Source organism: Gossypium arboreum, chromosome 11, assembly GCF_025698485.1.
Source record: "Gossypium arboreum isolate Shixiya-1 chromosome 11, ASM2569848v2, whole genome shotgun sequence".
In the NCBI taxonomy this organism is placed as follows: domain Eukaryota; kingdom Viridiplantae; phylum Streptophyta; class Magnoliopsida; order Malvales; family Malvaceae; genus Gossypium; species Gossypium arboreum.
In genome coordinates, this window is record NC_069080.1 from 38,762,062 (window position 1) to 38,784,124 (window position 22,063).

A 22,063-nucleotide genomic window follows, 5' to 3' on the forward strand; every position below is an offset into this window, starting at 1 on the left:
CATCTTACTGCTATATCATCATTTCGTTAGTATAACGTATTTTGTTTGTTTTTTTGAAATGATTTGTTGAAAAATGTATACCATTACTGCTATAGTAGCTTTTTTAACATGAAATTAGTGATGCCCCACATATGAAAAAAGTGAACATGAAATTGGCAAGTGTATTAGATTTTTGTTTTATAGGGGAATATTTTTATACTAATGTTATCCTTGCTTGCTAGTTTTAGTTAAGCTATTCAAATACATGAAACTGAAATCAAAACAAAGCATAATGGAATGACCAAATCTAATACAAATTAAATTATAGAGAGCAGTTTTAATTTAATGGTTTTAATCCAATAAAAATCAAAATGGAATGTCATAATCTGGTAATGCCATTCAAGAAAAATGAAATATCCACAATTGAGTTCATATATAGTGACTACTCTAATATTCACGCATGGGAAAGAAATGTTTTATCAACATCCAATAAAAAAATAAAAAAATCCCCAATTTCTTATGAACCCTAAAACAAATCAGCTAAATATGCTTACCCGAATACATTTCACGCATGGGAAAGAAATGTTTCATCAATATCCAATTAAAAAAATCAAAAAATAAAAAAAAATCACACAATTTCTTATGAACCCTAAAACAAATTAGCTAAATATACAATGACTATCTCAATCATAATTCTAATACTATGATGAATTGTAGCTCCAATTTAGTCTAGCCAACACAATAATAAAAAAAAAAACTCAATTTCTTATGAACCCTAAAACAAATTAACTAAATATATACTTATCCAAAAACCTAAGCAACCCTAATACCTTCTGTAACGCCCCCACGCCCGAGACCATCACCGGAGTCGAGCTTGAGGGGTTACCGAACATAATTTATCAATTTAAGAGCTTCAAATCATTTGTTTCTACATTCACAGCTTTCTAGCTACTCGCGTCACAGTTACAAGAAAAATCATATCTCGAGTTACGAAAATCAAAATAAAGACCCGTAAATTTTTCCTGAATCTAGACTCATATATCTATTTACTAATTTTTTTCTAGAATTTTTTTATTGGGCCAATTAGTACAGTTTATTAATTAAAGTATCCCCTGTTTCAGGGTTCAACTGCTCTAACCTCTGTGTATTACGAATTAGATATATCTCTATACAAAATTTCAATGACTATGAGGTTTGTTTCTATTAAAACTAGACTCAATAAGGAATCTGAACATATAAATAAAAATTTATAATTATTTTAGTAAAATTTATTATGAATTTTTAAATTCAGAACAGGAGATCCAGAAATCACTCTGGCTCTGTTTCGCAAAAGTTTAAATATCTTATAAAATATAACTTATATTCCTGTTTTGTTCAATCGATATGAAAATAGACTCATTGAGCTTCAATTTCATAACTTACTCATCATTTATTTCTATTTATAATATTTTTAGTGATTTTTCAAATTCATGTCATTGCTGCAGCAATATTCTGTTTTAAGGCAAGTTTCACCTTTCCATGAATTTTTATGAACTAGATAACCTGTTAAACTTCCATGATATCAAACATGATCTAAATTAGCCATCACCATGACTTATCAATATCAAACATTTTCTCAACCAAACATGGACATATCATAAAATTATTTACACAAAATAGGTATATTGCTATACATGCCATACTTAAGTAGTTGTACAAGCCATTTACCAAGATAAAAGTCCTTTGGATAGTGTGATCGAACTTTCGACCTGTCCCGATTCCTGAGTCGGCTTGTTCAAAACTACGGTGAATAAAAAGGAAGGAGTAAGCATAAATGCTTAGTAAGTTCATATGTAAATAACAAGTAACATAACAATACAAATATACCAAACAACTTTAGCATGGTACCACCAAAACATATATCGTATTTAAACATCATTCATCATCTTACCACCTTATCGTTGTTGTATCTATTTTCAACCCGAGGGTTAAGAACATACCTGTCCAAAGTGTCCATTTCACAACACTTACCCAAAACGTCACTTACATCTCGAATATTCCTCCATTTGAGTAGAACTTTACCCGTTGAACACATCGGAATATAATTCGGATACATGGATAACTTGCACATAAGTGCCATATATGCAATCATGCAATCATGTAACCCGCCCATAAGCGAACTCGGACTCAACTCAACGAGCTCGGGCATTCGCATCCATAAGTGAACTCGGACTCAACTCAACGAGTTCGGATGCCTAATTACATCTCACGAACTCGGACTCAACTCAACGAGTTCAGATGCTCAACCATCCTAGTGACATGTCACTTGTATCCTAATCTATTCCTAAGGTTCAAACGGGCTTTTTCCCTCGATCTCACATTTGCCGTCTTCCATGGAATATCGGAACCGATACTCGGTAGCAATTCATATTTATCAAGTAGTAAACATAATTTGCATATTACTCAACATTAACCACAAAGCATAATATTTCACGATTAAAAATCAGCGTATCATATAATTAACATTAATAACTTAAAAATAACATTTATGCTACATTATTTACACATGAACTTACCTTGGTACCAAAATACAAAGATTTTGCAATTTAGTCCACAATCTTTTCTTTTCCTCGATTGAGGTCGATTCCACGTCTTTCTTGATCTAAAATAACACATTTAGCTTATTTAATACTCACATTATCAAATTAATCCTTAACTCAAATTTTGGCAAAATTACAATTTTACCCCTAAACTTTTGCATATTTACCTTTTTGCCCTTAGGCTTGGGATTAAACTTTATTCCTTATTCTTATGTTTTATAACATGCTGATCACTTTTCTCTTCTATGGCAACATCAAATTCTCACTCTAACATGTACTTGTGACTATTAGGTATTTTTACCGATTAAGCCATTTTACTCGTTTTTGCTTAAAATCGAGTAGTACAAGTTGTCTAACATAATTTAAAACTTCATATTCTATCATAAAACATCAAAATACACAAATTTCACCTATGGGTATTTTTCCAAATATAAACCCTAGGTTAAATTATTGCTAACATAAGCTTTATCGAGTTTAGGGATCTCAAAAACATAAAAATCATTAAAAACGGGGCTTGGAATCACTTACTATGGAGCTTGGAAGCTTGAAACAAACCCTAGCTATGGATAACCCTTGAAATTTCGGCCTAATGAAGAAGATGGACAAAAATTGGCTTTTAATTTTGTTTTTAATTCATTTTAATAACTAAATGACCAAAATACCCTTACTACTAAACTTTCCAAAAATTCCTTCCATGTCCTAATTTTGTCCATGAACTTAAAATTGGTCAAATTTCTATTTAAGACCTCCTCATTAATATTCCAAAACAATTTCATACTAAAAACTTCTAGAATGCAAGTTTTGCAACTTATTCGATTTAGTCCCTACTTTCAATTTAAGCACTTTAGGCACGAATTTCATCACGAAATTTTCACACAATCATGCAATCATATCATAAACCTCAAAATAATTATAAAATAATTATTTCTATCTCGGATTTATGGTCACGAAACCACTATTCGATTAGTCCCTAATTCGGGATATTACAACTCTCCCCTTTAAGGATTTTCGTCCTCGAAAATCTTACCAAGAAATGAGATGTGGGTATTGATTTCTCATAGTTTCTTGGATTCCCATGTAGCTTCTTCTACTCCATGCCTTTGCCACAACACCTTCACAAGTGCAACATTTTTATTCCTTAGTTGTTTGACCTCTCAAGCTAAAATCTTAATCGGTTCTTCTTCGTAGGTCATATCTGGGTTGTAGTTCAATTTACATCGGTGAAACTACATGTGAAGGATCCGAACGATACCGACGTAACATAGATACGTGGAACACATCATGAATCTTCTCTAATTCAGGTGGTAATGCTAGCCGATATGCTACCGGTCTAACTTTTTCAATTACTTCATACGGCCCAACAAAACGCGGACTTAATTTGCCCTTCCGTCCAAATCTAAGGACTTTCTTCCACGGAGTCACCTTTAAAAATACTTTATCACCAACTTGAAACTCCATTTCCTTTTGTTTCAAATCCGCATAAGATTTCTGTCTATCTGAAGCAGCTTTCAAACAATCTCGAATCACTTTCACCTTTTCTTCGGTTTCTTTTATTAAATCAACTCCATAAATCTGATTTTCCTTGAGTTCAGTCCAATACAATGGTGTCCGACATTTACGACCATATAATGCTTCATAAGGTGCCATCTTCAAACTTGTCTGATAACTATTATTATAAGCAAATTCTACCAACGGTAAATACTTTTCCCAACTACCTTGAAATTCCAATACACAACATCTGAGCATGTCTTCAAGAATCTGAATTACTCTCTCTGATTGTCCATCAGTTTGTGGATGAAAGGTAGTGCTGAAATTTAACTTTGTACCTAATGCTTCTTGCAACTTTTGCCAAAACCGTGAGGTAAACCTCGGATCTCTATACAAAATGATTGACAAAGGTACCCCATGAAGTCTAACAATCTCTCGGATATACAATTCAGCCAACTTATTAAGAGAATAATCTGTACGTACCAGAATAAAATGAGCCGATTTAGTCAGCATGTCAATTATTGCCCAGATGGCATTTTTCTTCCCTAGAGTTAACGGCAACCCTGATATAAAATCCATAGTAATACGATCCCATTTCCATTCAGGAACCATAATAGGCTGGAGTAATCCTGAAGGTACTTGGTGTTCAGCTTTCACCTGTTGACAAATTAAGCATTTGGACACAAACTCTGATATATCTCTTTTCATTCCATTCCACCAATACATTTTCTTCAAGTCATTATACATTTTCGTACTACCCGGATGAATCGAGAAATAACCACTATGTGCTTCCTGTAGGATCTTTTGAATCAACTCATCATTTTTCGGTACACAAATCTGATTTTAAACATCAAACAACCATCGAACCGATTCAAATCGATCCGTGTCGACTTCATCTTGTTTTCTTTTGGCTAGCAAATCTTGATCATTTTTCGAGTTTGAAATCTCTTGTAAAACATCGGTCTTGCTCTTAACTCTGCTAGAATCGAACCGTCATCGACATTTTCAAGCGAGTGTTCATAACTCTCAAAGCAAACAACAACTTTCTACTTAAAGCATCGGCAACCACATTCACTTTTTCTGGATGATAATCGATAACAAGCTCGTAATCTTTCAATAACTCCAACCATCTTGTTGTCTCAAATTCAAGTCTTTTGTGACATCAAGTATTTAAGACTTTTGTGATCGGTATATACTCGGCACTTTTCACCATACAAATAATGTCGCCAAATCTTCAAAGCAAATACCACCGCACCAATTCCAAATCGTGAGTAGGATAATTCTTCTCATGAGGTTTTAAGCGTCTCAAGCATAAGCCACCACTTTTCCTTCTTGCATGAGTACACACCCCAAACCATTTAGAGAAGCATCACTATACACCACAAATTCTTTACGATTCGGGTTGTATCAACACTGGTGCTTGATTAATAACTTTTCAATTCTTGAAACTCTGTTGACATTCTTCCGTCCATTCAAATTTAACATCCTTTCGGAGTAGTCTAGTCATAGGAGCAGCAATTATAGAAAATCCATTTACAAACCGTCGATAATACCCAGCTAGCCCCAAGAAACTTCTAACTTCGATTCGTTTTTGGTGGTTTCCAATCAACAATGGCTGAAATTTTACTAGGATCAACCCGTATACCATCACCTGAAACAATATGACCCAAAAATCCAACTTCCTGGAGCCAAAATTCACTTTTACTAAACTTAGCATACAGCTGCTTATCTCTCAAAGTTTGCAAAACTATCCTCAAATACTCAGCATGCTCTGTCTCATCTTTTGAATAAATTAAAATATCATCTATAAAAACCACAACAAATCTGTCCAAGTATGGCCGAAATATGTGATTCATTAAATCCATAAACACAGCAGGAGCATTTGTCAACCCGAATGGCATAACTAAAAATTCATAATGACCGTTCCTTGTTCTAAAAGCAGTTTTAGGCACATCCGACTCCTTTACCCGAGTTGGTAATACCGGATCTCAAGTCAATCTTTGAAAACCATGTCGCTCCTTTTAGCTGATCAAACAAATCATCAATTCTTGGCAACGGATACTTGTTTTTGATTGTCACCTTGTTTAACTGCCAATAATCAACACACAACCTCATAGAACCATCCTTCTTTTTCACAAATAACACGGGAGCACCCCAAGGTGAAAAACTCGGTCTCACAAAACCTTTATCAGTCAACTCTTGCAACTGCGACTTTAATTCCTTCAACTCTGCTGGTGCCATTCTATACGGAGCAATCGAAATCGGAGCTGTTCCCGGTATCAAATCAATACCAAATTCTACTTCCCTGACTAGAGGCAAACCCGGCAATTCTTCTGGAAATACGTCCGCAAATTCACGTACAATCGACACTGATTCAACTTTCTTTTCAACTTCTTTTGTATTAATTACATACGCCAAATAAGCTTCATAACCCTTTCTCAGATATCTTTGAGCCGACATTGAAGAAATCACATTAGGCAATGCCTCTGATTTATCTGATTCAACCCGCAGAGTTTCACCATTTTCACACTTTAATTCTATAACCTTTTCTTTGCAATTTATTTTAGCATCATGCAATGTCAACCAATCCATACCCAAAATAACATCAAACTCATCAAACGGCAACAACATCAAGTCGGCTGGAAAGTAATGATCCCGAATCATTAAAGGATATTTCTTACATACTTTATCAACAGTCACACATTTGCCTAACGGATTCGACACTCTAATCATAAATTCTGTGTTCTCAACAAGTATATTCATACTAGACACCAATTTCATGCACACATATGAATGAGTAGAACCGGGATCAATCAAAGCAATAATATTAACATTATAGAGAGAAAATGTACCGGTAATCACATCGGTGAGGAAGCATCTTCACGCGCTTTAATAGCATAAGTTCTAGCGGAGCCCTTCCTTGAGTCTAACCGGTGCATCCTCAGCTACATTCTTCTTGCTTGTTTCACTTCCACTTTTCTCGGATACCTTCCCTCGAGTCGCACCACTAGCTTTTACATTCGAAATTTTTCTTTCTCGGCTCTCTCAGGCGTCTCTAATAAAATGATCCAGGAGAACCACATCGAAAATATTCATTTGCTCTGACGGACCAAAATGATTTCTACCACACCGGCACTCGGGTTTAACAAATCTCGAGTTCCCTACACTTGCAGTGAATATTCGAGATTTAGGACCCACATTTTGCTTCTTATAATTCCCATATGATTGTCCGGTGAAGCTTGGGAGCGAGGATTCATATTCCTTGACTTTCTAGGTTCTTTGTGAAAATGAACTACTCATCGGTCTTTTCTTCCAATTTCTAGTCTCACCTCTACCTTTTTCTTTTCTTTAAGTAGTTCTTCACCTTGCAAGCTCGATCAACCAAGATTACTACCATTTCTTTTAGTTCAAGGATCGACAAATACTTTAATGTCTTCGTTGAACCCGTCTTCAAATCGTCGGCACATCTTAGCTTCAGAGGAACATATTCACGCATACTTACTCAATCGAACAAACTCTCTTTCATATTCGAGGCTGTCATATTACCTTGCTTCACTCAAGAAACTCTTTACATTTCGATCAATAAATCTTTCACTAATATATTTCTTCGAAACTCTTCTTGAAAGAATTCCCGAGTTACCCTCTCTTCGGTACCACCAAATCAAAGTCTTCCACCAATTATAGGCTAAATCTCTCAACAAAGATGTAGCACATTTCAAACATTCTTGGTGTACAAGATAATTCATCAAATACCGGATAGAATTTTCAAGCGAACTCGCTTTCTCGCATCATCATCAATATTTGTTCTAAATTCTTCAGCCCTTGTTTACGAATTACATCACAACGGGGTTCTGTGAAATTTTATCATATCCATACCTTGAGGCATCGGGTGCAGGTTGAGGAATTGGGGAGGTGGGGAGGTCGTACATTCGGGTTTAAATCTGAGCGAACTCGATGTACCATGCACTCATCATTTGGAGAAAGGTTTCCGATCCCTTTCTCCTCCTCCATGACCAACGAGAGGAGGTGGGTTTTCGGTCGGCTGCCCTTCAGCCGGAGTGGCGCATTACTCTCTACTTCATCGCCACACTGGATCGGGATCCATTTACTATATAAAAATCATTTAAAAGGTCAAGTCGTCACACTATCACAATTCATACATATGGCATGTATAGCAAAATCTGTACATACAACACGTAGTCCGAGAACCGACTAAACCTGCTCTGATACCACTAAATGTAACGCCCCCACGCCCGAGACCATCACTGGAGTCGAGCTTGAGGGGTTACCGAACATAATTTATCAATTTAAGAACTTCAAATCATTTGTTTCTACATTCACAGCTTTCTAGCTACTCGCGTCACAATTACAAGAAAAATCATATCTTGAGTTACGAAACTCAAAATAAAGACCCGTAAATTTTTCCTGAATCTAGACTCATATATCTATTTACTAATTTTTTTCTAGAATTTTTTTATTGAGCCAATTAGTACCGTTTATTAATTAAAGTATCCCCTGTTTCAGGGTTCAACTGCTCTAACCTCTGTGTATTACAAATTAGATATATCTCTATACAAAATTTCAATGACTATGAGGTTTGTTTCTATTAAAACTAGACTCAATAAGGAATCTTTACATATAAATAAAAATTTCTAATTATTTTAGTAAAATTTATTATGAATTTTTAAAGTCAGAACAGGAGATCCAGAAATCACTCTGGCCCTGTTTCGCAAAAGTTTAAATATCTCATAAAATATAATTTATATTCCTGTTTTGTTCAATCCATATGAAAATAGACTCATTAAGCTTAAATTTCATAACTTACTCATCATTTAGTTCTATTTATACTATTTTTAGTGATTTTTCAAATTCATGTCATTGCTGCAGCAATATTCTGTTTTAAGGCAAGTTTCATCTTTCCATGAATTTTTATGAACTAGATAACACTTATCAATATCAAACATTTTCTCAACCAAACATGGACATATCATAAAATTATTTACACAAAATAGGTATATTGCTATACATGCCATACTTAAGTAGTTGTACAAGCCATTTACCAAGATAAAAGTCCTTTGGATAGTGTGATCGAACTTTCGACCTGTCCCGATTCCTGAGTCGGCTTGTTCAAAACTACAGTGAATAAAAAGGAAGGAGTAAGCATAAATGCTTAGTAAGTTCATATGTAAATAACAAGTAACATAACAATACAAATATACCAAACAACTTTAGCATGGTACCACCAAAACATATATCATATTTAAACATCATTCATCATCTTACCACCTTATCGTTGTTGTATCTATTTTCAACCCGAGGGTTAAGAACATACCTGTCCAAAGTGTCCATTTCACAACACTTACCCAAAACGTCACTTACATCTCGAATATTCCTCCATTTGAGTAGAACTTTACCCGTTGAACACATCGGAATATAATTCGGATACATGGATAACTTGCACATAAGTGCCATATATGCAATCATGCAATCATGTAACCCGCCCATAAGCGAACTCGGACTCAACTCAACGAGCTCGAGCATTCGCATCCATAAGTGAACTCGGACTCAACTCAACGAGTTCGGATGCCTAGTTACATCTCACGAACTCGGACTCAACTCAACGAGTTCAGATGCTCAACCATCCTAGTGACATGTCACTTGTATCCTAATCTATTCCTAAGGTTCAAACGGGCTTTTTCCCTCGATCTCACATTTGCCATCTTCCATGGAATATTGGAACCGATACTCGGTAGCAATTCATATTTATCAAGTAGTAAACATAATTTGCATATTACTCAACATTAACCACAAAGCATAATATTTCACGATTAAAAATCAGCGTATCATATAATTAACATTAATAACTTAAAAATAACATTTATGCTACATTATTTACACATGAACTTACCTTGGTACCAAAATACAAAGATTTTGCAATTTAGTCCACAATCTTTTCTTTTCCTCGATTGAGGTCGATTCCACGTCTTTCTTGATCTAAAATAACACATTTAGCTTATTTAATACTCACATTATCAAATTAATCCTTAACTCAAATTTTGGCAAAATTACAATTTTACCCCTAAACTTTTGCATATTTACCTTTTTGCCCCTAGGCTCGGGATTAAACTTTATTCCTTATTCTTATGTTTTACAACATGCTGATCACTTTTCTCTTCTATGGCAACATCAAATTCTCACTCTAACATGTACTTGTGACTATTAGGTATTTTTACCGATTAAGCCCTTTTACTCGTTTTTGCTTAAAATCGAGTAGTACAAGTTGTCTAACATAATTTAAAACTTCATATTCTATCATAAAACATCAAAATACACAAATTTCACCTATGGGTATTTTTCCAAATATAAACCCTAGGTTAAATTATTGCTAACATAAGCTTTATCGAGTTACCGGGATCTCAAAAACATAAAAATCATTAAAAACTGGGCTTGGAATCACTTACTATGGAGCTTGGAAGCTTGAAACAAACCCTAGCTATGGATAACCCTTGAAATTTCGGCCTAATGAAGAAGATGGACAAAAATTGGCTTTTAATTTTGTTTTTAATTCATTTTAATAACTAAATAACCAAAATACCCTTACTACTAAACTTTCCAAAAATTCCTTCCATGTCCTAATTTTGTCCATGAACTTAAAATTGGTAAAATTGCTATTTAAGACCTCCTCATTAATATTCCAAAACAATTTCATACTAAAAACTTCTAGAATGCAAGTTTTGCAACTTATTCGATTTAGTCCCTACTTTCAATTTAAGCACTTTAGGCACAGAATTTCATCACGAAATTTTCACACAATCATGCAATCATATCATAAACCTCAAAATAATTATAAAATAATTATTTCTATCTCAGATTTATGGTCACGAAACCACTATTCCGATTAGTCCCTAATTCGGGATATTACACCTTCAGCTCAGGTTTAAATCGTTCCACGATGTCTCTCTCAGAGCTAACTTGTTACAAAAACATCTTATTTTCTCTTCATCATAAACGAACTCCCCTCGTGATGATGAAACCAGCTTCGAATAAGGCAACTTCTCTATCAATGGATTCTAATCACTTTTTTCTAATAATATTTTCAATTTTTTTACAAACCCACTAAATTTCAAGCTTCAATTTCATAAGAATTTCAATAGAGAAGGAAAGGATTTGAGATTTAAGGTTCTTCATTTAGGAACTACTAATTTCTTTTAATTTTTCCCTTGTGTGTTAGTTAGGGATTTTAATTTTTTTTAATTTTAATTTTTTTTTTAAGTTTAAATTCATTTACTAATGTGACATTATTTTGTCTTATATGCCACATCAGCATCTACATACATGTGGCACCTAGGTGGAAAAAATTTTCCACGTCAGAGCCTTTAATCCCTTAACGGCCACGTTAGCAAGACCATTAAAAAATGACCAATTTAACCAAAAAAACAAAGGTTATGTATGAAAGTGCTCCAAAAAAAACCTTAAGGGCCAAAGTGCCCAACACCCAAATGTGAGGGGCTAATTTTTTCATTATGCCTAAAATTATTGATGATTGTTTTAAAAGAAAATTTTTGAATTGAAATATTCTATGTTTGTTCTGCTATTTGTTGTAACTTCCCGTAACCCTATTCCGGTAACAGAGAAGGGTGAGGGTGTTACAATTTTACTAGTTTTGTCGCCTCTCATGTTTGTCATGAAGGGTTTGAGGCCTCTCCTGTATCAAGTCCAATTATATATGCTTCATTGACTTTTAACCTAGCACTGTATAATTTAATCGATACCAATAAATTTTTTATTTTCCAAAATAAATATTATTTATTAAATTAATTTTTTATTTAAATCATTTTCTCAATCCAATTTAAATTTCGTTAAAATCATACAAGTTTATCGTAAAAGATTATATGAGAAAATACGTTTAACTTCTGCATTCAACGGATTCATAATGACCAATTAATTTAATTTTATTTTTGAACTTAAATTGTTTAATTAATTAAATTAAAAATAATTCAAAAAATTATAAATTAATTCTCAGGTAATTTAGTGCAGAGCCAGCAAAGCAAGCAGGTGGTGAGGATGTTGAGTAACAAAACAAGCAGACCATAAAGCAACAACCACTATAGCGGAGGAAGAAGTGCCCACTTCTACTAGCCCTTCGAGCAATGATGAAAGATTCAATAGAAGGATGATTGATCACCTAACACCCTCTATTGAATCTCATAATAGAGTGATAGCCAAGATGATGGCTGAAATAAGGATCATTCAGTAGATTAGGAACATAGAGGTTTCACTGAGGAAGGATATGCAAAGCAAGTGATCCTTGCACAGTTATTCACTCAATTCGATGATTTTTTACTCCTGAGTCTGTGGTCTAACTTACTCCTACCTAGTTGTATTATTTTAATCCTCATATTCTACAACATTCGTTTTGCCTTGATCCAGTCAAGAGAGTGAGAATCTTTAGCATTCTAATTGGCAAATTTTTTGAACAAAAATGGGGAGTAGCGTATAGATAATGGGGGAGTAGAAGAAATATAGAAGTTGTTAGGTTTTGAGTTATTGTTATTGTCATGCTATATGGGAAGTATAAGTCCTCTTACTAATTAATGTAACTGTTTACATTTCCTGAAAATGTTGTTGATTCTGAAATGACGATACTGATGATGCTGTGGCAATACTGAATTGTTTTGGAACTATGATATTATGTTATGGTATTGTTTAATTTAATGCACTTTACCATGTTTGTTGCTTACTCAGTTATAATTTAGCATTTTAATTGTTGGTGCGAATTCCAGACATAACTTTAATAATTAAATTACTATATTATGTATTAAATTGGGTTAAGGACAGTGAGGTTTGTGTTGAGGAGGACCTATTGGTAATAAGTATGCTTAGCTTCTTATATTGTTTGATTTTGTTCATCATATTGCTAAATGGAGAGATTGTTGAGGCAAAGTGAGCTAAGAGTTGCCGAGTGACACTCGATAGTGCCAACTGTAGACTACTATTGAGGTGGTTAAAAACTTGCCTTTTTTGGTTTGGAAATTTAATAAAGAAAATCTTTGGACCTAGTTATGTGTTGTTTTATTGAATATACTTTAATCCATCTATGGAAACCAATCCTTGGTAATCTGAAGATTGGACTAGATTCAAGTGAATCAAATCAACCTTTGAAACATGGAGAATCGATGATGACTATGTTTGGAAATCATATCTTCGATTGCTTGTACATTGATTATTGTGATTGTAATAGTTATTTTCAATGAGTTACATTATATTCACTTAGATTTTATGTTAGCAAGCTAAATTGAATGTATATTGTAAGACTTGTCTAGGTTATGTAATGAGAGCCTATTGAGTGCATTCTAATTTATTCATTGAGGAACTGCTTTGTGAAATAGTGCAAACTATTATTGTAAATATTTTTGAGTGTTTACCATCCAAGTTCTTCGGGAAAAGGATTTGGAGGTGGGTTTTCTAGTTTTTAGGTGCAAAGGTAATATCTCTATACTTGGAAAGTGATAGAGTGTAAAACACTTGTTGTGTTGTTGACTAAGGATAGTGGAATTTCTCATTGAGCTAGACTCCACAAACATAAGGAAATCAAATTGCGTAAACAAATCCTTGGTGTTATTTGTTATTTTGTTTGCACAATTTTGCAGTGTCAAGCCGTAGTGGCCACTATAGTTTAGCACTTCTATCACACTTGTTGTGTTGAACAAATAAGCAATTTAATGTAGCAACACACAATTTGGTTCAAAAAATCAATTACGCATGGGGAAAGTATGGAATGCCCGCAACGACCCAAATTTTATACATTGTAATTACGTGTTGTAACAAACCTCAAAAGGTAAAGATCCAAAGGTTGGTATTTAATTACAATCTGTTAAATTATTTTTTAAAAAATTTGAATTTTATTTAAGCGAATTAATTTCTAAAACTATGAAAAGTAATAATATTAACAATCATGAAAATTGAACTCAAATTGAGCTTAACCCAAATTTGATTAAGACAAAATATGGTTACAAAAATGCTTGTTGCATAGATAAATTGGATCACACATGTTAAAAAGAAGTAAATAAATATTATAAATTTTGATGTCACCATATGTTTTTTAACATGTAGTATGTATACATATGTTTAAAATTCAAACAATGTGTCTTAAATATGCTTCATGTTAGATTCGAGCGGACATGTAATGCCTAAGTTGATATGATAAATTAATATGTTTTAAAGTTTAAGAACTAATTTAAACTTTGCATCATAGTTTAGGGGGTTTGGTACAATTAACTCATATATGCTTAACAAAGAAAAAATTAACTCATCTATTTTACTTGGGATAAATCTCAAAACTATATATAAACTTGATCTAATGTGCAATTCTATACATGAAATTTTGATTTAATCCAATTCTAAAAATTATTAACATTATTATTGATAAAACATCATTTTATGTTTATATATTTCATACACAAATATTTAAATTTATCCAATATAAAAATAATTTGATATATTTATTTCTTTAAATATGTATAATTGAATTAATATTAATGTTTCATGTATATATTTGTACCACAATTAAATTTTCATGTGTATAATTACACCAAATCAAAATTCATATATCAACTTATATATTGAATCAATATTCATGTATAAATTTGAGAGTTGTCCCATATTCTGTAATCAACTTTATTATTAAATTTGGTGTGAGACCAGGCGTAGTCAAGGGGTTGGTAGGGGCCCGGCCCTCTAAAATAGAATATTTTTCATTTAGATCCCTTTAAAATTTATAAAATTTTAAATTAGTAAAAAGTAAAATTGCACTATGGCACCCCAAAATGATAAAAATTTTATTTAATCCTCTAAAATTATAAAGATATAGGTTATTAAAATAGTAATTTTACATTTTACTATAATAAAATATATAATTTAATTTCAGTTTTCTAAAAAATTTAAATTCACCCCGGAGAAGTTTTTTTTTTCTTCACCACAAACTAAACCTCAGAAGTTAAATTATCAAAAGTCGAAATTTAATTATAGTATTAACTTATGAAATAAAGATAAATATCTCATTTACATGGAAAAAAATAACAATGAACTTAAAAGCTATTTATGTGCATTTATTTTTTAGAATACAATTATATTTAATAAATATAATTATTTAAAAAAGAAAAGTTATGGATTTAAGCAAGCAGAACAAAAACTATTGGTGGGCTCTAACAACTGGAGGAGGCGCCGTATTCGACTAACTAGTTGAGAGTAGAATATATACTATAATAAAAGCAAATTGGCCCTCCATCCAACGGACCCAAAATTACAAATATTTCAAACGTAATCCATTTCCTCAATAATTTGGCTTTATAACTCAAGTTGAACATTTATTTTATAATTTTTATTATTTTCCATTGTCCACCCCCAAAAAAAAATTTGATCGAATTATTGTTATACCCTATATTTGGTTGGAGTATTATATTTTACGTATGCTTTATTATATAAATTAACAATAAATTAAATTAATTGATAATATTTTATCATTTTCTTAACTTATTTTAGTAAAATGAAAGAAAATATTTTCCTTTATTTTAAAGAAGTCTTAATTTGTACGAAAATTTTTACGCATATTCATATTTATTAAGTTTAAATTTATACTAATTTTTATAATATATAAGTAATAAATATTTTTTTCATGTTATAAATGTAATAATTAAGTAAAACCCTTTTAACAATAGAAAGCAGATTATATGAAGCTGTAATTTCACCTCATCCCTATCCCTTTCAAGTAGAAGAATGACAAATTAGATTTTTCTACTGATATTCAACATTTTAATTGAATTTAAATTTTTTCAAGAAAAAAAAAACTAAATATCAAAAATAAAATTTAATTTATAATTCTCCTATTAAAAAAAATAAAAATACATAAAATCACAGTCTTATCATCCCTTTCTTTAACAATAATATTTGAAGGGAGTTGATGGGAAATTGTATGTTTGATATTATGGTAACCACCTGTAATTACTGGATAGCTACCAATGAGCTATTTACTTCCGCCGGAAATGATTGTGTGAGGACCATATCTTCCTTACTAATCAAACAAACACGTAGCCATTGTATTAAATTGGGTGTTGGAACTATTTCCACTTTCCAGTTTGCAATCAATTATAGGGCAAAGCTTTCCCATCTGAAACTGACCAACCATTAATGCTGAGGCCAGTCCATTTGTTTGAAACTACACATATTTTTCCATTAAAAAAAAAGCAGAGCCAGGCAGATAGTTGTTGCCCATTGCCGGCACCAGTATTTGAATTGAATACAGAGAGTTCTTTTCACATTGAAGTCTGTGGAGCTCCATCGTGTATAATGTAGCAAACACCCTCTTTTATGATCTTCTTTTATTTGTTTTCGGTGGTGCTATTATGTTTGCGTTGAAAGATAAAAAGAAAAAAAAGGTGAGAAGATGGTCCAAACTGTGATCATTTTTAATTTAGTTTTTAACTGTTTAAGCCTTTCAAACAGTCTCTTATTCAATGGGGGCTCCAGTGGTTTTCTTTTCCTTTTTCCAATCATAAATCCTTTTGAAATTTGGTTTTTACTTTCTTGCTTTCTGCAGGATCATTAATACGTTTGTGATAAGGAAAAAGGAAAATAGACGGAAGAGAAGTAGACAAACATAGGGGAGTTATTTTATTGTATATTATTGTACGAAGATGATAGAGGTAACGCTATATATATCCAAATATACTAAAAAAGTCCACCCTAATTAAACAAACTCTTATATTTTTTTCAGTTAAATAAGTCACCAATCTATTATTTTAACCAATAAAATATTTTTATTTTAATATTAAAATCAAAACATTTTAAAATTTTTAAGCTAATTTACAATTTCTGCACGTGCAAATTTGATGACAATGATTTATTAAATAATATAATATAATATAATATTTTAAAATTTATTGAAAGTGCTTATATATATAATATATTTAAATATTTTTTTGAAAATTTTGATTATTATTTTAAACTTTATGTTGATATTAAAGTGTATATAATTTCTATTACATCAAAAAAATTAAAATAAAATTAAAATTCAAAATATATTTACTGTAATATTAAAATGAATTTTTATGCCAGCAAGGCCTTGGCTTATTGGTTAAGGTGGAAGCTTTGAATTTTTAAGACTTAGGTTTGAGTCTCATCATGCACATATGCGGTGTGTGAGTCTCCATCTCACCTTATGCATGTACCATGTGTAGATATTTTTTGATTATTTTTTGGTTCTTCATCCGCTATGCTTTATACTAGGTTGATTCTATATGACATTGAACCCTTGTAATGTGCCATGCGTAGATTTTTTTTTAAAGGGCATGTTTATGTAGTTTAAGGTTTTTTTTTAGCATATTAGCCTCTTTTTTTTTTAACTTACAACTAAGGTTGTTTAAACCGAACTGGACGGGGAACCAGCGGGGTACCAGTTTAAAGAAGAGTATTGAATTGGTTGACTTGAGAACTGGTACGTGTAACACACCTTACCCAACTTAATAATTGGATCCGAGTATGGTATGTCATAACTTAAAATCATACAAGTTTAATAAAAGTATTTGAAATTTATAAAAACTTAAGATACTGGCGTAATCCTTGATACAACAAGAACAAAACACTCAATTTAATTATACACCAACATAAATATTTTAGACAGAACATTTAGCAGAAGCCTTATAAAAATCGATAAAGTTATCCCTTTACAAAAGTTTCAAGTGCATCATTGACAATTAACTATCATTCAAAATAGTTTGGCGTACACGTTTAAAATATTATCTTACAAACCATAGCTCATTGAATAAAAAACACACACATATATATACTGCTGGAGTTTACAAAAGATTTCATAAAATAAAGTTTAACAAAAAATGCAAATCATTACAATAGGTAATACAAAATATTTCTACACGCCACCCTGCCCACGGTATGCATGATATAGAAATTAACAGAAGGCTCATAATCAACAGTGCTCTGGTGATCCCTTCAAAATTCTCTTCCTTCAATCAACACTCTTGAGAGGGAAAAGGTAATAGTAAGTTCAAACAAATTTAGTAAGTTCTAATGACAAAGAAAGCATATATAAATCATACACAATAATACCCGAGATGATATCAAACCTTTCAGGAGGGTTTAAACACAATGGTCATAATACACCCATTATTATTTACAGAATACAGATAGACTCGATATATTCACTTAACACGACACAGGGGCAGTCACTATTCGCCAGCTTAACCATAACAAATTCTCAATCCATTCTTGTGCTAGCCTCATACCCAGAATTCAGATTTAGAAGCATATCAACCAAGTATGTTTTCTTGTGATCTATCAGTCAGATTTGCAATATAGTTGCCCTATCGAAGGCATCATAAACATAATCCCCCTTCATCAACATCTCATCTCACATATCTCATATCACATATCATATATCGATGGTACAAGCTTGTACAATAAAGAGGGTATTTACTTTGCAACATAGACAGACCATACGCACTCTAATGACGTTGGGTAACCACCAACAACACAGACACCATTTATACGTTATTGAGAAAGATTACTTACCTTACACAATATATGCACAACAATGGAATTTATAGCACATGGAAGTAAGAAGGAACTCACCAGAAAATCTAGTATAGTGATCTACTTAGCAGGTCTTTTGCCCTTGTTGTTAGGACCTTCGTTAGCTTCTTGAGCTAAAAGAAAGATAAATATCCTTATCATATCATTAAACTATCAAAACTTAACATGCATGCAAGAATTGGCATCAAACAACCCAGAATCAGAAAGTTTCCTTCCTCACGAACAGTTCTGATGTCTATGCATACAGTATTATAAACACATGAATCTCTTCGATAATAACCTAAGGGTTTTCTTGAAATTACCAGTAAGCTGGTACAAACATAAGTACTCACTAAACATTGAGAACCTTCTTCGCTGAAGCTTTCTACAATAAGTTCTTTTAGAAACTTATAGAGTAATTCTGGAAAGAAACAAAATGTAAAGGTGACTCATGATAGCCAATGATATCCTTATATATCCATGCAACGGAGACAAGGTTTAATGGGAAAATCAGATAATCCCATTAACACCTTTAATTCTCGTGATTAAACACACATAACAAGTTTTAAGTCTAATCATCTATAGTATTCTAGTTCAATTCTAACTAGGTCTCTACTAAACCTCATCATGACTAACTAAGTCATCATAATAAACACTAAATATAGAAATAAATCTATTAAAGCTGTAAACTTAACGAGTTCGCCCAAAACATTTTGGGTGGGCAGGTACTTAATAGAAGAGTTCGTCAAACCCTCAGCCAAAACAAAAACTTTACATACTCAATTTTACCTGACTCAACCAATTTATACACCAAACAGTAACTTGATATTGAGTCTCCGTCAAGCGAGATGTTACAATAACCTAATTGATTCAATCACTAATATGATTCTAAAAACTTTAGTTACAACTATAACAACAAATCTAATTAATTAATTATAATTAGAATAAATTTAAAGAATTCCATATATTTACATTGAGTGGGTGGGATTCAAATATGAAATTTCAAAATTGGTAAGCCTTCAGGCTTATCATTCAGCTAACTTTCTTTTAATTTTGTTTATTAAATGAAATGGTTAAAGTTGGAGCGAAAGTTCATTTACTTCATTTTTCTTATTTTTTTTCTCTTTATCAAACGAGAAATACGATTAAAAAAAATACTTTTTTCCATGGTTGAATTCATTTCAATAGATTTTTCCTTTTAATAATGTTGGTGATAAATTTAAGATATAAAGTGAATCAAAACTTCATTTAAATTAAAGCATGATACCACGAGTTTGGTTGACACATTTGTATATGCTTGCTACGTAATTTGACATGTGATATTTGTAATTTTTGTTCTATAGTTTGACATTGTGTTAATTTTTCAGTTTTGGTTGATCTTCTATCAAACAATATTTAATAAATTAAATAAATTCATAATTAACATTAAATTATTCTATTAAAAATCATGAAAATTCAAACTTAATAATATAAAAATTAACTTACATCAAATTAATTTTAAATCTCAAATTAAATAGCATTATCATTTTGGGTATAAAAAATATATTATAGTAAATATCAAATAATGTATTCTAATATAATAATTGAAGGACAAATTTGTTAATTGTAGTTGACTAAAAGCTGGGTTTTATTTCCATGAAAAATCCGTGATTTCCAAAAACATTAAACAAGCCCATAGACTTGAGGCCCAGAAATGAATGGACCAATTCTCCTGCCATTACAGCACTTGGTTCACGCTTAATTAAAATTTTCTATAATTATTAAGTACCTAATCAAATTTTATAAAAATTTTGCTCTACTTCCCATAACCGTCTACCTTTGTAGTTACAGTACATGGTACATCATTATCTTTACATTTTTAATAAAATTTAATTTTCATTTTTTGTTTCTTTAATTTATTTTTTATTTCAAAATTGAAGTGTAATTATTAATATTGTTAAAAAAATTTGTTAAATTTTTGATGTGATATCTTGAAATAATATATTTTCACTTGGAAATTATGTAACTAAAAAATAATATTGTAATCAACTTGAATTTAATAAAATAATTTTTAATAATCTTAACAATTAGACTTGAATTTTAAATAAATTCTAATTTTATTTAACAAAATAATATTGGGTTTTAATTTTTACAAATTGTGTTTGGGTAGTATGTTTATTTTATTTATTTTGGGGCTTGAGATTTGAAATATAAAGAGTTAATTTTGAGTTTGGGTAATAATAAACATGCTATTTGAGTTTTAGGCTTGATATATTATATTTGAGTAGTTTGAGTAAAAATATTTTATTGTATATTTATAAAATATTTTTAATATTTAAATTTTAATAATATGATAAATAATAAAAGATATTTTTATCGATGCAAAGAAAATTTCAAAACTTGTACTTTTATATATATTGTAGAAAATAAATTCAAATTACAAAGTTTATATAAATATCATATAAAGATAGGATAAATTACGCTGGTAGTCACCCAACTATTAATAAGTTTCTTTTTTTTCACCAACCATTAAATGACTAATGGAAAGTTGATGTGGCAGCTTTTAGAATTTGCATAATAACAACTTTAGCCCTAGACATTTACATATTGTGCCAATTTAGTATTGGTTCTAAAAAATTGAACCCTCAATATTTACACATCGTATACACATCGTATACATTGCCTCCATATTTTATTTAATGAAAAAAATGAACAACAAAAAAAAAAACAAACCGGTCCAAAATTTGATAAATAGTCAATTCAATTTCTTGAAAATAAAAATACCCACTTCATTTGTAAGTGAAACAACTTTCAAAAAATTTAATTTTGTTTTTTTAGTTTTGACCTTGACTTAATAGAAAAATGAATTAATTATTATTGAGAGATATCAAGTTCTTAATCATTTGAAGTATATAGAAAGTTAGTATTTCTAATTCACATTATGTATTAAAATATATCTTCATGTAAAAATGATAAATTTAGGTAAAGTGTAAACATTAAGTACTAAATTTTTAAAATTAAGACTAAATTAGCACAATATATAAATGTTGAGAGCTAAATTTATTATTATGTGAATTTTAAAATCGACACGTCATTTTTCATTAACCGTTTAACAATGGGCGACTAAAAGAAAAAAAAGAACCAAATAATTGAGTGATCATTTTATAACTTTTCATAATTAAATGACAAAAAAAATACTTATTAGTAATTGGGTGACTACCAATGTAACTTATTATATAAAGATATTAATTATAATTATAAAATTCATGATTCATATTATCATAAATATTACATAAAATATAAATTTCTTTACTCATATATTATAACTTTTAATAAGATTCACGATGGTCGTTAATTATATTATACAACATAGTATTACATAATATAATAACATACATTATAGAATCAATAGTTAGTTATCATTTATTATATTATTAGATAAAAATATTACTAGA

The 22,063-nt window shown here is 31.1% G+C and overlaps 1 long non-coding RNA gene across 1 annotated transcript; it reads right to left on the reverse strand.

The window, feature by feature from the left end:
- Positions 1 to 18,062: 18,062 nt before the first annotated feature.
- LOC128283907 (uncharacterized) lies at positions 18,063 to 19,075 on the reverse strand. Its single transcript, XR_008274263.1, has 3 exons — positions 18,953 to 19,075; positions 18,690 to 18,763; positions 18,063 to 18,078 (listed from the first exon to the last, which is right to left on the reverse strand). It is a non-coding gene; the product is annotated as an uncharacterized LOC128283907 (long non-coding RNA).
- Positions 19,076 to 22,063: the final 2,988 nt, after the last annotated feature.